The sequence below is a fragment of the Leptodactylus fuscus genome, chromosome 6 (assembly GCF_031893055.1).
Source record: "Leptodactylus fuscus isolate aLepFus1 chromosome 6, aLepFus1.hap2, whole genome shotgun sequence".
Taxonomy (NCBI): domain Eukaryota; kingdom Metazoa; phylum Chordata; class Amphibia; order Anura; family Leptodactylidae; genus Leptodactylus; species Leptodactylus fuscus.
The window spans coordinates 45,260,912-45,274,680 of record NC_134270.1 but is presented as its reverse complement, the minus strand read 5'-3'; positions in this window follow the sequence as shown (position 1 = coordinate 45,274,680).

Sequence of the window (13,769 nt, the reverse complement as noted above, 5' to 3'; positions counted from 1 at the left end):
CTGTGGAGGTGGGGGAGGTGTGTGTGTTCTGACATCACTAGCCTGCTCCTCTCCTGTCTGATGCCTGGCTCCTGGGGGCTTCTATTGTTCTGATAGCAGACCACAGCACTGCACACATTATAGAGGGGGCATCATGGGCAGGGGGGCACTGAGCTGGCAGCATGCTGGTGTAGTGCAGGTGAATGGGAAGAGCATGCAAACTGCATTGTGAGCAGGCAAGTGAGGAAATACTGCAGTCATTACAATGCTGACATTAGGAGAACTGCTGCTGCCAACCACTGAGGAGGATATGGGATACTGATATTTCAGATAGAAGGACAGATAGATAGATAGATAGATAGATAGATAGATAGATAGATAGATAGATAGATAGATAGATAGATAATTATACTAGTAGATAGATAAATAAGCAGATACTGTATACAGATCAATAAATAGATAATTAGATACAGGAAAATGATTGATAGACACATTAGATAGTGTAATAGATAGGCAGAGGGGTGGCAGCATCATGTTTTGGGGGTTGTCTGCTGCAGGGGGCACTGGTGCACTTCACAAAATAGATGGCATCATGAGGAAAGTACATTATGTGGCAATACTGAAGCAACATCTGAAGACATCAGCCAGGAAGTTAAAGGGGGCAAAAAAGTTTTTTTGTTTTTTTTTTATAAATGTCTGTCAGTGTTACTAATGGGTTAATACATGATGATAGTTTGAAAGGCAGCTGAAAGATATATAAGATAGATACTGTAGATAAAGAGATGCATGGATGGATGGATAGATAGATAGATAGATAGATAGATAGATAGATAGATAGATTGATAGATGATAGATAGATGATAGATAGGAGATAGATAGATGGATAAGATAGATAATTAGAAAGATAGATGAAAGATATATAAGAAGATACAGTAGAGAGAGAGATAGATACAGTGGCAGATCCAGGCTTTGCGGGGCCCTGGGCAATTGACTTTGGTGGGGCCCTACTTACCCGGGGGTAAAAATAAAACCCTAAAACAGAATATTTCAACTTACCGAACGTACACAGGGGGCGGGTAGTCAGGGTCCGACGTCATCTTCAGCCACGCCTCCTCTTCCAGTGATGTCTCAGGTCCCGTCTAACTAGTGAACTGACATTGATAAAAATTGCTGCTTCTACTACTGCTACTGCGCAACATTTTTTATCAGTCAGTTTGCGAGTTAGACGGGACCCGAGGACATCGCTGGAAGAGGAGGCAGTAAGTAAGCAGATAGATAAGAGACAGTTGATAGTTAGGTATAATGATAGATAATTAGATGAGCAGACTAATTGTTGGAATGGGTGATGAGTGTAACCCTCCCCCACAATTTCCTGGGTTTTTCTACCTTGACTGGGCCCATTGACATGATGGAATCTGCGCTGAATTTGAGGTGGATTTATAAAATGGGAGGTAGAGATCAGAGCAGGACACTGCTGTTGAAGACCCATTCAATGGAGCTAATCAGGGATGTAAATCTGTGGTGCCATGTTGATGCTCTGCTTTGACATTCCTCAAGGAGAAAAATTAAGATAAATATTAAGCTGATATCCGCCTCAAATATGTTGTCATATTCTGAAGTATGAACGGGTCCTAAAGAGTAAGGGTCCATTCTCACGGAGTAAACGCGCGCTCATTTTGGTGTGTATTTTTACATGTGTAAAAATAGGCGAGGCGTTTTTTGATGCGTTTTTTTGAGCGAAGTGTTTTTTTGCCGCTTTTTTGGCGCATTTTCTGTTATTTTACATGTGTAAAAAAACGTGCTAGAAAATGCGCCAAAAAACGCATAAAAAAAAGCGTCACCTTTTTTTAGATGTGTAAAAATACACACCAAAATGAGCGCGCATTTACTTTGTGTGAATGGACCCTCAGATTGGTGAATCCCACGTGCCATGTGTCACCTCTCCAGATATATCTGTTTTAGTAAATAATTGCTTCCACCATGAAATAAGAATTCTGGATCATCTTTACTCATGATTCTGATTATCTTTGTTCATGATCCCTAGAAACATATAATTAAATAGACAAATGGACGTCCCAATTCCCATTGTCAAAGACCTTGTCAAATGACACCTTTTCTGCTTGTTTTTGCTGCTCACAGCACTTTCTAAAAATTGGGCTTTACGTGAGTGGGATGCGGGTAGGTCTGGACAAGAAGGTGCAGGGTCTTCATGGCCTAATAAGTTCAAGATTACTTATATAAGAGAACTGGTCCAAGTTACAGTTGAGATCTACACCTTCTCCTTGCTGTCACACAGACTTTCCATATCCAAAAACAAGTGGGTCATAGAGTAAGACAGGTGTATAAAATGCTGGTCTTAATTAATGTCTCCCAATCTAATTTTAGTGGCCACAAGAGGGGACCCCATTCTAATTGATTAAGTCCTGTGATTACTTGTTACTCCCTTTCTCCCCTCCTACACCGATTCCTGGGAAAGGGACCTTGACGTGCACTTAGTGGTGAACCTATCCTCTTTGCTTCCTGAGGCGGACGATCAAAAGACCCCCACGCCCCCCCAGACTGAATACCGGGGAGAAGGGGGGTGGTTAATGTTTTGATCATCCGACTCAAGCAGCAGGGAAGGGGGGGGGGGGGGGCGGCGGTGCTAGTGGAGACATTACAGTGATTACAATGCACTAATATTTTGTGCAGTAATACTTACAGGCGACATCTTCCCACATTTCCTGACTCTTCCCTTCGGCCCGCCATGACCACTTCTTCCAGCCGTAACTCGACTCTGTAAAGCAACATAGACATCTTTAACTCCTCACTTCTCCATGCACCCAACCCCTATATATATATTTATTATGCCCCACTGCGGCCCCTGCAGCCTATATTATGACTCACAGTGGCAAAATAGACTGTGGGGTATAATAGAGGTTTCAGGGGGCTGCTGTGGGGCATAACAGAGGTTGCAGGTGCCACAGTGGACCCTGCAACTTCTATTATGCCCCACAGTTGCCCACCCAACTATTATGCCCCACAGTTGCCCACTCATGAACTATTATTATACTCAGAGGTCTTTTCAGACCCCCGAGTATAATAATCGGAGACCCAGGGGAGGTGAGGGAACATAATAAACAGTTTTACTCACCTCTCCGGGATCCGATGTTGCTCCTAGCGCCTTTGGGTCTCTATGGTAATGTCCTAGACCACGTGACGTCTGGGACATTACCATACGAGCCAAAGCTTGTGCTAGCAGTAACAGCCTGTTACCATACAGGCCCAAAGCCTGTGCTAGCAGTAACAGTCTGTTACTGCTAGTACAGGCTTCGGGCCTGTATGGTACTGCTAGCGCAGGCTTCAGGCCTGTATGGTAATATCCCAGAGCACGTGACATCTGGGACATTACCATACAGGCCCGAAGCCTGCTAGGATTAACATCGGATCCCGGAGAGGTGAGTAACACTGTTTATTATGTTCCCTCACCTCCCCTGGGGTTCCGATTATTATACTCAGGGTTCTATAAAGCCGGAAAGGTTGGTCTGAGACCAGTTTGGAAGTGCCATCCGACTGTGAAGTGTTAATCCGCCAGCCTCGAATATTCGCCAATCAGACCATAGTTCTGGTAGAATATTAGGAGTGCATGTGAACCAGTATTTTAATTTTGAAACCCTTCACATTTATCTATTTTTTTTTTATTGTTAACCATTTACTATCACCATATCGCGGAGCACCTGTAGATGTACTTGGGAAAGTTTGGGAAACACTGCTCTAACCTATTCTCATGACTCTCCCCCTCTCCTCTGTCCTGGCGACCTCTGCCCTTTCCTCTCGTTTCCCCCTTCAATGTCTCTGTGTTCCCCAGGGTGTTTTCGTCTCCCCCCTTCCTTCTCTCTGATTACACCTACTTGTTACTGCCTTCTTGGCAATACTTATGAAGTGTGCAAAGTCTAATAAATCCTATTATTGCAATTGTAGGGTTAACAATCTCCATACATCTAAGATGGAAATGAAGTTCTCCAGTCTGACTAATTTCTCTCTTTATCTACATCCATTTGATCTCTTACAGAGCTGTCTGTCTCGTCATAGAAAGCCTCAGTAGTACTGAGGTAATTATATGAGAAGCGAGAGACTTCCCGGTGAGACTTTATTTGTAGTCAGACCTTGCCAGAGTCTTTCCCCAAAGAATAACATCTGACACTGAGATCATATTGTTACTCCAGCAGGAGCTTCAGGGGACAAATACAACAAATACAATTATTATCATGTATTTATCATGTAGTCAGACCTTTACGTGGCAGCACTCTACCCTTTCTCCAGGGGGCAGTGTATTAAAATATATTGTATTTATCTAATTTCTGTATTGTCCCTAAAAGTCCATTATGGGGTGTTCACACTTGCGCCGCTGTTTGCCCTTCGTGAGTCTGTCAAAAAACCAGGCAAAACTGCTCGGGGACGACTCGCCGGCGGTCAGTGTAAAAACCCATTCATTTATAGTAAACCACCGATCTCCGTATAGTTAGCAGACTGAATCTTGGCATGTCTGAGAAGTGGGACTGATGTCCTCTGAGTGAGATTTTTTCCCTCTGTTCATCTAATAGTTAATCTTAGTCTTGCATGTGTGATTGACAGCCTGTCTGCCAGTCAAGTCTGTGGCGGGTCCTGTGTTTGCTATATACAGGTCATCAGCCCACACAGGTTTGCTGGCTATTGTGAGTCTGTCCTGTGACTTTGTCCCTGCCAAGCTCCTCTTTCTGCTACTATTGTATTACTGACCTCTTACCTTTGGCTTCCCTTGTGACTTCTCTTTTGGTTTACGATTTGTACTGTTTGTCTCTCTGGTTTTGACCCTTGGCTTGCTGACTTCGCTTCTGTGTTCTGTGTGACACTTATTTCAGAGAAGGGATTGTTGCCAAGTTGCTCCTGTCACTAGGACAGTGTGGCAAGCAGGTAGGGACAGGAACTGGGACAAGTTTAGGACTCACTGTCTCTGTCTTCCCTCCTTCCTGATTTCAGCAGCAGCACTGGGGTATTGCATTTCTAGCAATTCCCTTACACTGTAAACTTGGTTCTATAGGGACTGCTGTCAGTCTGGCAATATAGGCCTTACAATGAGGCTGGAACTACAGTAACTATTGCATTTGATACATGTAATCTATGGGCACTACTGTAGGTGCTGTTACTATTCTCTACAAGGAGTGAACATAAGAGATTTAGAAAGTGTAACCAAAATAAGAAAGGGTGAAGCTCTTGTGAAATATAGCATGCTGCACAAATACCCTTCTTACATCTTAATATTGGATATATACTTGGCAAAATACTTAGGACTTTTTGCTGTGCTACGTGCAGGACTTTCTGCTCCATTTGAACAAAACTTCCACCTTGTTTCTAACATTGCAATGAATGGTGAGAGATGCAAACATGATGGCGTGGATAAATCCTTACCATGAACATGCTACATGGTGCCCCTGTAAAGTGCTAAGCCGTCATAGGACTTTGGCTGTCTCCAGGCTCCAGTATTCAGTATGTTAGGCCTGCTGGAGTACACCTATTCCTTTTAACAAGATATAGCAAAGCGCCGATTCCAAATATGAGACTGGTCGCTCCGGAAACTTCCCTTTGCAGATCTTAGCACTTTACGTACAGCTAGCAGCATCGATCCTATAACGTTTATGCAGCAAAGTTCCCTGAACAAGTATACTGAGGACATATAAGAAAGCCCTGTAGTCTATTTGTAATCCTGTATATACTGAGTGATGTATCATCTTACTAGCAGCCGCAGTAATGATAATGTGAACAAAGCACTACAGGTACACTGCTGACATTAGCAATACACAGTATAACAGATACTTACACCTCCTTATTATAAAACCTTTCAGAATCTTCTGGTTTTAGTCATCACTCCATACCTATCAGATATAGTCTCATATGTTCTAGAAAAGTCTGTGCAATTAGGAATTATTGTATGAATATTGTATAATATTGGATTGTACGAATCCTGAAATGTCTTGTGTTCGAAGGATCTATTATTGCGCTGCTGGAATCTATTATAACGTTTCCTGGACTATATTGCAGTACTATTTATGTAAAAACTACAACAGAAACTAAGCATATAACCAAGTATGTAAATGCGAACTAGGGGGGGCTATGGTATCACCGATATAAGACTACATATTATACATGACTTACATGCATGGGTGTAGATACCAGGGTAGCAGAAATAGCAGCTGCAATGGGGCCCAATAACTAAGAGGCCATTTCTTCTGCATCATAGGATACAATTAGAACCACATATACAGTGTTGGCCAAAAGTATTGGCACCCCTGCTATTCTGTCAGATAATACTCAGTTTCTTCCAGAAAATGATTGCAAGCACAAACTCTTTGGTATTAATATCTTCATTTATTTTGCTTGCAATAAAAAAAAGCACAAAAGTGAATGAAAAAAAAAGTCAAATCATTGATCATTTTACACAAAATTCCAAAAATGGGCCGGACAAAAGTATTGGCTCCCTCAGCCTAATACTTGGTAGCACAACCTTTAGACACAATAACTGCGAACAACCGCTTCCGGTAACCAGCAATGAGTTTCTTACAAGGCTCTGCTGGAATTTTAGACCATTCTTCTTTGGCAAACTGCTCCAGGTCCCTGAGATGTGAAGGGTGCCTTCTCCAAACTGCCATCAAGAGATCTCTCCACAGGTGTTCTATGGGATTCAGGTCTGGACTCATTGCTGGCCACTTTAGAAGTCTCCAGTGCTTTCTCTCAAACCATTTTCTAGTGTTTTTTGAAGTGTGTTTTGGGTCATTGTCCTGCTGGAAGACCCATGACCTCTGAGGGAGACCCAGCTTTCTCACACTGGGCCCTACATTATGCTGCAAAATTTGTTGGTAGTCTTCAGACTTCATAATGCCATGCACACGGTCAAGCAGTCCAGTGCCAGAGACAGCAAAGGAACCCCAAAACATCAGGGAACCTCCGCCATGTTTGACTGTAGGGACCGTGTTCTTTTCTTTGAAGGCCTCTTTTTTTTCCCTGTAAACTCTATGTTGATGCCTTTTCCCAAAAATCTCTACTTTTGTCTCATCTGACCAGAGAACATTCTTCCAAAACGGTTTTGGCTTTCTCAGGTAAGTTTTGGCAAACTCCAGCCTGGCTTTTTTATGTCTCTGGGTAAGAAGTGGGGTCTTCCTGGGTATCCTACCATACAGTCCCTTTTCATTCAGACGCCGACGGATAGTAGGGGGTAACACTGTTGTACCCTCGGACTGCAGGGCAGTTTGAACTTGTTTGGATGTTAGTCAAGGTTCTTTATCCACCATCCGCACAATCTTGCGTTGAAATCTCTTGTCAATTTTTCTTTTGCGTCCACATCTAGGGAGGTTAGCCACAGTTCCATGGGCTTTAAACTTCTGGATGACACTGCGCACGGTAGACACAGGAACCATTCAGGTCTTTGGAGATGGACTTGTAGCCTTGAGATTGCTCATGCTTCCTCATAATTTTGCTCCTCAAGTCCTCAGACAGTTCTTTGGTCTTCTTTCTTTTCTCCATGCTCAATGTGGTACACACAAGGACACAGGTTGAGTCAACTTTAATCCATTTCAACTGGCTGCAAGTGTGATTTAGTTATTGCCACCACCTGTTAGGTGCCTCAGGTAAGTAACAGGTGCTGTTAATTACACAAATTAGAGAAGCATCACATGATTTTTTGAACAGTGCCAATACTTTTGTCCACCCCCTTTTTTATGTTTGGTGTGGAATTATATCCAATTTGGCTTTTGACAATTCTTTTTTTGGTTTTCTATTGAAGACAAATTAAATGAAGATAATAATACCAAAGAATTTGTGATTGCAATCATTTTCTGGAAGAAAATGAGTATTATCTGACAGAACTGCAGGGGTGCCAATACTTTTGGCCAACACTGTATGGAATGAAATCTGGAAAACTGAACACACTTCAATTACTCAATTACAATCATATACCCGTATCATTATAATTGCTCATTTCATATGCTATGATGTTGCAGTGTACACAGTGATCTTATTTGTGCATTATTCCTGTGCTGTGACATTACTATGTGCATTATCTTTGTAATGACATCACTGGGTACATTATACCTCTACTGTGACATCACTGGGTACATTATCCCTGTCCTTTGACATTACTGTGTGTATTATCTCTGTACTGTGACATCACTGTGTGTATTATCTCTGTACTGTGACATCACTGTGTGTATTATCCCTGTACTGTGACATCACTGTGTGTATTATCGCTGTACTGTGACATTACTGTGTGCATTATCCCTGTACTGTGACATCACTGTGTGCATTATCCCTTTACTGTGACATCACTGTGTGTATTATCCCTGTACTGTGACATCACTGTGTGTATTATCTCTGTACTGTGACATCACTGTGTGTATTATCTCTGTACTGTGACATCACTGTGTGCATTATCCCTTTACTGTAACATCACTGTGTATATTATCCTTGTACTGTGACATCACTGTGTGTATTATCCCTTTACTGTAACATCACTGTGTATATTATCCTTGTACTGTGACATCACTGTGTGCATTATCCCTTTACTGTAACATCACTATGTATATTATCCTTGTACTGTGACATCACTGTGTGTATTATCTCTGTACTGTGACATCACTGTGTGCATTATCCCTTTACTGTAACATCACTGTGTATATTATCCTTGTACTGTGACATCACTGTGTGTATTATCTCTGTACTGTGACATCACTGTGTGCATTATTTCCTACTGTAATATCACTATAGTCATTATCTCTGTACTGTGACATCACTATATGCATTAGTGCCTACCGTGACCTTACTGTTTTATCTCTGCACAGGCCACAAGAAACTGTGCCAGAATAACAATAATAACAACTGTGCCAGAATCAGTGGAGCTGCGCCTATTAAGACCTGCTAAGAACAGGAGTTGTTGGAGGTGCTAAAAGGTCCTTTTTTTTAACTGTCAAAATTTCAATTCAACAGCAAAGTAGAAAAGTCTGAAGGGGCGGCATTCACAGATAGTAGAAGTAATATGACCATTGCCCTGTCAGAGCGCTGCATGTTTTTACCTGCAAAGGAGCATTTAATAAAGAGGATAGGATTTCCAATAACTGTGAGTGCTGCCTCTTGGGACTGTTCTACTTTGTTGTTGAACTATATTCATTTTCTCTGTATTGTGACATCACTGTGAGTATTTTTCTTATACAGTGACATCATGGTGTGCATTATCCCTGTACTGTGACATCACTGTTTATTATCCCTGTACTGTGACATCAGTGTGTGCATTATCCATGTAGTATGACATCAGCGTGTGCATTATTTCTGAACTGTGACATCACTGTGTGCATTATCTGCACTGTATCATCACTATGTATGTTATCCCTTTGTGTACAGTAGACCAGGATAATTGTACATTTTTCACATTCTAAACTTGCTGCTTAAGGTCTAGTTCACACGGGGGCAAGGAGGTGGATTTTGACAGTGGATTTCACCTCAAAATCCGCCTCCATACAATGGTGGTCTATGGAGACTGCCAGGCTTCTTTCTTCTTCTTCTTCTTCTAGCGGCAACATGCGGCTCCCCGCGTCACTCTCTGTGCCAAAATCTGCCCCCCCCCGCCCCCCCCGTGTGAACGAGCCCTAAGGTGGTCTTTGTAGCAGGGGGCCATTATAAACTTTTCTATGGGGTCCTGTGGTTATTTGGTGCGCCCCTGCTGCTATGTCTACAGTCTGAGAACAGATACATAGAGTAAATTTTCATGTGTAATGTTTCCATTATGAAAATACTGCCCACAGCCAAAATATGGATCTCGTGTCGTGTCCACATAGTGCGAACACACTGCAGAGTTCTCACAGGGATTTCTGTGTGCATTCTGCTGCAGCAATATCCAGCTGCCATTGAATTGTTTTTGCTATAATGCACCTGTAAGTGTCTCTTGGTGTGCCTGGTGCAACTTTCAACCTTTGTATTTATAAAACCCACAACAATAATTGACATGGTGGGAGACTGAAACTGACGTTAAGTTCACACTAGTGCTGGGCTCTGTCGGGAGAACCGCATGACAGGGAGCTGTACCGCTACAGCAAAGGTTACACATGCACACCGTGCGGGGTCTGTTGACTCAAAAATGAAAGCAGTAGAGAAAAAAAGTCCTCTGTGCAGGACTTTTTTCTCTGCTGATTTTCAACAGTCTCTGCAATGGAGTCTCCAATTGAGACTCTGATGTAGCTGTGAACCCAGCGATGGTTGCCCGCGTTTTTTTGGGCCACTTTTGCATCTCAATAGTATGGCAGATGTTGGAACTTTAAACATAGCCGCCGGATCTTTGCCATTATATACAATGGAGACCTGGTGCTCATACCTACAAAACAAAACGATCATGCATATTGCAATCTGCCGTCATCAGAATGATAGATCACCCACTAATTCATACTAGATGGTTGGACAGTCCATTATTTTGCTGTGCATCCTCAGAATAAACATTTGCCCATAAATCTGCAGTTTAGCTGATCCCTGCAATCTGCATTCTGCCCACTAGATGGCAGCGCAGTCATTTGTATGTAACATCATATCTGGACAAGCTCTCATGGAAACAAGGTCAGGCGTATAAATAGCACAGAGTGAAGTGGAGAAGATAGGAACAAGGACTTGACCCCAGAAGTGTGAAACTATAGCAATCCTTTCTTGTAAACATGTGTAGCATGTTCCACGTCAGAGATAAAAACAAGAATAAAATGAAAAGTGTTATTTATAGCTTGTTTGCGTCATGTGTGCGTCCTGAATTTTTATTCGCTCCCGTGAGTTATTCCTACAGTCTCCCCATAGTGATGCTGTGCCAGATGAGTCATGAGCAGACATTGCGGCTTATAATATAGATTTGTTTTTGTTGATGGGGATTAAAAAGCTATATTTTAGACAAAAGCAACAACAGTATCACTCGGCTATGAGGTTTGCAAACAGATTTTAATTTGCATCGTTGCATTAAAAAATAATATGGAATGCTATATAGGGTTCTCTCTATAGTGATGAGAAACATATTGGCATAGGGTAGCACAAATATATCCATCCCAATAGTAACACGTCACATTACATAGATAATATTGAGTCATGACTTCTACATCCTACTTCCACTATTGGCATCATCTTTTCTTCTTACCTTAGCGGTGGATTCCTAGAACTTGGCAATAGCGCTGTGTTTATCGGCCAGTAGGTCGTCTATGTGCTGTATGTCATGCAGTGTTACTGCCTACTTACCCTAATCTGCATCGACACTAACAGGGCCTATATCTTTGGAAAGGCTGAACAGATTTGGATAATCAAATTTTGACTATTTAGACCCAGTGACAGGTCCTCTTTAAGGTATCACCTATCATCCGAGGCATATGCTAATACTGTCTTGGAAAGGAGTCTGAACCCCTAAATCCCATCCCATCAGATGAGGTGACTGTAGACTGGCTGAATCTATGTAATGGTATGTTATCAGGATAATCGTTCCCTTGCTTTTTTCCTTGCATAGGGCTCTGTTCAGATCTACTCCCCTATCCCAAATCCAACACATTTGAAGGAGTGGATTGTTGCTTCGAGCACTACAGACCATCCTCCTCCATATTACTTTCTCTCTGAAAGCAATCGTCATCGCCTGAATCAGGTAATTGTATTAATTTGGTCTCTGTAGATGAATTTACCTGGTGAAATGTAAGCCATCCCATAGCGCGCCGCCTATGCACGAGCTCCTGTGTCATGCCCCTAGCCCTGGATATTTTCTCTTTACACTTAATATCTCCTGAGTAATCTGCCCTTCTGTTTTACCCATTATACATCATTTATAACTATGTAAACTATTGTCTTGCAGTCTTGTATAAATGGAAAAACATAAAATCTACCAGCTACAACTTAATGGACTCCATTAAACCCCTGTGGAGGCTTCCTTAAATATCTCAACACATGGCTTCCTACACCATGTTCTCCTTCCATTGTAACCTTTCTATACTGAAAATAAGACAGGCTCAGCAGCCATGGCTATTGTTGTCGACCATAGAACAAATCAGTCTAATTATTGTATAGCCGGGGTCGTGAAACTACAACCCCCAGCATGCAAACTTACCCTAATCTTGGATCTCCAAAAGAAGTAAATGAAATCTGCTAGGAGTAGTGGTGAAGGTTGCTGACATCTGATTTATGGTCTTGCAATAGTCACTCAGGTACCTGCATATACTGTATATTAGTCTCGCATTAAAGGGGTTTTCCAGGTCCCCAGACAGTTTTCATACTACTGTAACAGCTGCCTACAGGAGGCCACATAGAGGATGATTGTGGAAGCAGAAGGCCTTGTCCATTGTATTGTGGTTATGTCTTAGCACTGCAGTTCTGATTCTATTAACTTCAGTAGTTCAGCACAGTGGACGTCGCTTTCTGCTTCAGCCGCAATCCACTAGAGGGAAGCAGAGGGTGGGAGCAGTAGTTGTAGTTGTCAATGGCCACCAGGCTAGGAGCACCGGCTCCTCCAGGCTGCCTCCTTAGTTGGCCAGTGTTGAGGGAGGCCTGCATTGTACCTGATGGTGGTCCAGTTGTAGGAGTCCTCTACTCTTATTTAAGGAACATTCCCTCAAAGGGAGAAAATTACATCTGGAAGCCTGCAGAAAATTTATACATTACAGTGGCACACCATAATATAAATGCAAAGAGTATAAGAGATGTAGCATTGTCCAATGGGGTGATGCACTTCTGGCACCCCACTATTCAGATATTAATGGCCAATCCTGAGTATGGGTCACCAGTATAAATATTGACTGGGGTCCTGAAAACTTAGAACTTACACCCCCTTTGGACATTCTAATTTGCTTTTGATACCCTTCATGACTAAATAACTTTTTTTAATCTGAAGAAGCAAAGACATAAATACATAAATGTAGGCTATATTGAATCTTTTCCGACACCATCAGTCTGAACAGTTCTTCGCGGTCTAAAATATGATGTCCAAAGATTACACAAATTTTTCCTGGTTACTGTTTCCCTTTAAAAGATTTTTCATCTCTGCAGGTTGGTGAGTAATGGAGACTTTTTTAGCTATGCAAAGTACATTTAGTTGCTGAGTCCTGATAGGGTCTAGAACAGGGGTACTCACACTTTTGTCAGCATGTGAGCTACTTCATAAACTGACCAAGGCAAAAGATCTACTACCCACTTCTTGTGGGTGGGCCTGTGGGTGAGGGCAGGGCGTGTCTGTGGGTGGGGCCGGGCATGTGGGCGGGGTCGAGCGGAGTGTGAGAGCAGGAGACAGCGGCGTTCTGTGGCCGCCCAGGGATCCCTGGTGTCTGCTTGTTCACAGCACAGGCTGAGAGTTATCTCTGGATACTGGCAGGCTGGGGCTGCGGCAACCCCGCCTGCCAGTGTCCGGAGATGACTCTCAGCCTGCGCTGTGAACAAGCAGACACCAGGGATCCCTCCATCCCTAAGAGAGGGGAGCGCGTCATCCCCCGGAGCTGCTGATGCCCGTCCTGCAAGTGTCCGGAGTGCTTGTTCACAGCGCAGGCTGAGAGTCGACTCTCAGCCTGCACTGTGAACAAGCAGACACCGGGGATCCCTGGCTGCACCCCGCGATCGACCCATACGTCTTTTGCGATCGACCGGTAGATTGCGATCGACGTATTGGGCACCCCTGGTCTAGAACAATGCTTGATCATTATCTCTGTATGTAAATGGACAGGTAATAATATGAAGTTAAATCACACCGCTGGTCTGACCAGTACATTACATGGGCTAAGCCTGCCTACCAATTT